This window comes from Panthera leo, chromosome D1 (genome assembly GCF_018350215.1).
Source record: "Panthera leo isolate Ple1 chromosome D1, P.leo_Ple1_pat1.1, whole genome shotgun sequence".
Taxonomy (NCBI): Eukaryota; Metazoa; Chordata; class Mammalia; order Carnivora; family Felidae; genus Panthera; species Panthera leo.
Genome location: NC_056688.1, coordinates 22534222 through 22538718, shown reverse-complemented (window position 1 = coordinate 22538718; position 4497 = coordinate 22534222).

Here is a 4497-nt window from a genome sequence, read left to right as displayed (position 1 = left end):
GCCTGGTCCGCCTCCTGGGCCGCTCCCCATTGGCTGGCCAAGGCTCGATACGCCACTTCGAGAGAGCGATAGGATTGTGGAACTGTCTGTCAGGGCTGGAGGCGGGGACAAAGGCGCGCTCCTACTTCTTAACTGGGCAATACAGATATCACTCAGCCGTCAGGGGGCGGGACTTCGTGCTCTTGTAGAGCTGTGATAGACCCGCTCATGAGAGCGAGAGCGCGGAAAGAACGTGCTCGGAGCAGTTTGGTTGAGAGCCGAGGAGTGACGTGTCGGTCTGCGGACCGCGAAGGAGTCGCGGGGGATGAAGGTGTGGCGGGTTTACCCCAGTCATGTGACCAGAAGCGGAAACTACGCGGAGGAATAAACCTAATCTACAAATCCCGAAAAGCCGGGTTAGGGTATCTCCCCTCTCGGTTTCCAGGAGATTGGAGAAATTGACCGTCACCAAACATAAGGTTAGAGAAGAGGAGGGAAGAACATCCTACCAATTTTAAATAAACACTCAAACGCTTTCTCGTCCAGACCGTTATATCTTGTACGGGATTTGTCCGACAGTTCGTTCAAGAGCTGTTTTTGACAGCGATAGACGAGAGAGCCCTGCCGATTTCTCGAGGCGTATCCTTTTCTTAAGCCCCCGACTTCGTGAACGAGCATGCCTAGCCCTAAAAGGATCGTGGCTTTTGGTTAAATTGGCAGACTCTCCATTGCCAGGCTAGTAAGTCAACCACCGCCGCAGGGGCAGTCCTTGCAAGCAGTAGACAAGCTTTTTCCGGAGACCCAGCACGCAGCCTTGCTGTGCTTTGTCGGCTCACCCCTAACCACTTGTCTCTTTTCCCCCTTAACCGCCCTCCCCCTGGCGGGGGGGGGGGGGGGGGGGCAGAAATGCTGAGGTAGGTGAGGGCTGGGGAGAGGGAGAAGGGCGAAGTTCAGCAGCCAATCCCGTCCCCTCTCAGACACGCGTGTATACACACACCCACACACTGCAGTGGGCAAAAGCTACACCAAAGAAAATGGGAGCATCGGTAACTTCTAAGTCAGTGCCGATGCCACCACGCACTTCTCTTTCTATTTACACTGTGAATGCAAACCACCAAAGATAAACTGAAAGCATATTTAAATCAGTGCTTCAAAATCATGGGTACTTTTCACAATTCACATGACCAAGCTGACCCTGGGCCGTTATGATTCAACAGCTCTGGGTTTTTGGTTTTTTTTGCTTTTTTACAATGTGTTCACTGTAATTTTGCTAATGCAAGCAAACTAAAGCTGAACCTGAAGGAATTGCAGAACTTCCAGTAAATGCCTCTTCAAAACAAGAGCTGATTTTTTTTCTTGTTAAAAAAGAAAAAGGAATTAAAAATAGATTCCTTTGAAGTAAAAAAAAAACTTTCAAGAACATAAAATCTTGGTTTTTCATTAATTTTTAAAAAATTGTTGAACATGTATGTTTCTTAAAGGGAATCTCATAAGTTTCCAGGTGGTAAAATTAAGTCAATTTTTTTTCAAAGTCAAAGTATACTACTCAAGAACAAAGTTCAAAATTTAAGCCTATTGTTAGGATGATTCTTTATTACCAATTGATAGGGAAAGTCTTCTCTGTAAGTAAAATCAAGGTCGGGACAGCAGTCATGGGGGAAATTATAGTTATTGTAAACCCAGATATGATACATAAATTCAGCATATTAATTAATCCTCCTTCCTCCTGCTTTATTGAACCAAAAGTTTTGAGTTGGTTCTTTCAGAAACACTATTTTTACTATTTCATCAATTGCTTAGAATAAAGCTACATTTTGCTTGCTTTGTAGGAGTCAGTTCATTCCTGTGAAGCTCTTGGTCTTTCCTGAAGTGTCTACTTAACATCTTTTACCTCATTATTCCAAAGAACACATGCCTTCATCTCATCTGAGGCACACAAGAGTAACAGTAGCTATTTTTTTCTTCAAGATGTTCTCCCCAGAATCTACCTTTCCAGGTGTGCTGCAAAAGCTACATTACCAAGATTTCTTCCTAATGCACCTATTTCACTGTTTCACATTGTTTGGTTAGGTATTTTGTTTTGTTTCAGTTACTCATCTATTTCTTGGATTTTTCCCTTTGATAGATTTTCAAGTAATTTTTTCAAGAAAGCAGTGGAAAGCAAACAATGCCTTTGTTTTGCCCTTAATAACACAGTTAGAATTATGGAAACAAAATTGGGACTCACCCATCCCTTATACACGACCACACACAAAAAAAGCACCCTTTTAAGGCAATTTATCTTCTGTCATCTAGAGTTGTTCTTAAGAAGCCTAATGCCCATGTCAATCACAATCCTCTGCAAGTAACCTATTTTTCTCTTTGATGAATGGCTTTTCCTTAAAGAACCCATCTATGTGTTTTTCTTTCATTTTTGCTGCTTTACTTTTTGCAGGAACTTTTTATCCGAAAACTCCAATTTTGTCATCAGTCCAGGAAATTTTCTTTGGTTGTATTCTTGTCCCCTTGTTCCTGTTCTCATTTTCTGAAGGTGCTATTTAAATGAATGCCAGACCTCCTGATTTTTGGACATTTCCATGATTCTTAACTTTTTCCATGTCTTGATCATTCTCTATGTTCTGAGAACTTAATTTTATCTTTCAGTTCTCTAATTTAGGCTCCTCAGTGTCACTTTTTTAAATCATTTATTTTTTAATCCTGATAAATGTAGTCTTTCATCCCCATCTCCTATTTCGCCCACCCACCCCTCCCCTCGCCTCTGGTAACCACGTTCGTTCTCTATTGTTAAGAGTCTGTTTCTTGGTTTGTCTTTTATTCCTTTGCTCGTTTCTTAAATTCCACAAGTGAAATCATATAGTATATCTTTCTCTTCTTTCACTTAGTATCATATTCTCTAGCTCCATCCATTGTCATTGCAAATGGCAACATTTCTTTTTATGGCTGAGTAATATTGCACTATATACACACACACACACCACTTCTTTATCCATTCACCTATCAAAGGACACTTGGGCTGCTTCCATAGTTTGGCTAATGTAAATAATGCTGCAATAAACACAAGGGTGCATGTATCCCTTTGAATTAGTATCTTTGTATTCTCTGGGTAAATAGCCAGTAGTGCAACTACTGCATTGTAGGATAATTTTTTTTCAATTTTTTGAGGGAGCTCCATGCTGTTTTCCACTCCCACCCACAGTGCACAAGGGTTTCTTTTTCTCTACATCCTCGCCAACACTTGTCTCTTATTTTAGCTATTCTGACAGGTGTGAGATGGTATCTCATCGTAGTTTTGATATGTATTTCCCTGATGATGATTGATGTTGAGCATCTTTTCATGTGTCTATTAGCCATCTGGATGTGTTCTTTTGAGAAATGTCTGTTCATATTTTCTCAGTGTAACTTTTATAAGCCATCTCATTTTATTTTCACGATTGCTTTAATGTCTAAGAACTTTCCTATTTCACCCCCTTTTCATAAGTAAGTGTTCTTACTTTATGGATGCAAGTTTCCCAAATTTCTATGAAAGTAGTTATTAGAATTTTTAAAGTTACCTTTTGTTCTGGAATTAACTTTCCTCCAGGTCCATGTGGTCTTTTATTTATTTTGAGAGAGAAAGCATGAGTGGGGGAGGGATAGAGAGGAGTGAGAATCCCAAGCAGGCTCTGCACTGTCAAGAGCAAAGCCTGACACAGGGCTCGAACTCACAAACTGCAAGATCACGACCTGAGCCGAAGTCCGAGCTTAACTGACTGAGCCACCCAGACGTCCCCAGGTCCAGGTGGTCTTATGTGTATTTTGGGAAAGCTCCAGAGAGACTTCTGATGCTGATCCAGAACTATTTATTTTCTCCATGGGTCTGAGAGCACTATAAAACATTTAAATTTGAAATCAGAGAATGAATACAAGAATGGGAGGCTGAGTGTACAGCCTAACCTCTCATCCCACTGAGATTCTCTGAAATCCAGTGTTTTATCCAGCTTTGAGACCTATGGAAAGTAGCAGCTATTTGAACATGTTATTTTTAAAATTTTGATCACTTGTCACTCTCTTTCACGGCACTGTTAGGTCCAAGAGGACAGTAATCATCTTTCTGGATCATCCTTGAATCCCCAGTACTTTGCACAGTGCCCAACAGAGAAGGCAGTCAAATGTTACATGATGAAGTCATCCGTTGGCTCTACGGACTCACTCTATGGACTCCAAAATATTTCAGTGATGCATGGCTCTCATTATTTAAAAGGCAGAAGTTACACTGTAGTCAGCTTCCTTTTAACTTCTGTGGGTCATTATAGCATAGGGGGAATGTAAATGGGGAAGGAGGGAAATTCCATTGTACTACTGAGCTGATAGTCTTTACGAGAACGGTCTCGATAGAGGTAAACACATGAACGTAGAAACTGAATGTACTACTGTTATCAGAAAATGTAAGTGGAGAGAAACTGAATAGACAGTGAACAGACAACTACAGTTGCCTTTTTTATTTCCACAGTTGTTATTCTTTTAAGGTGGTTCAAAAAC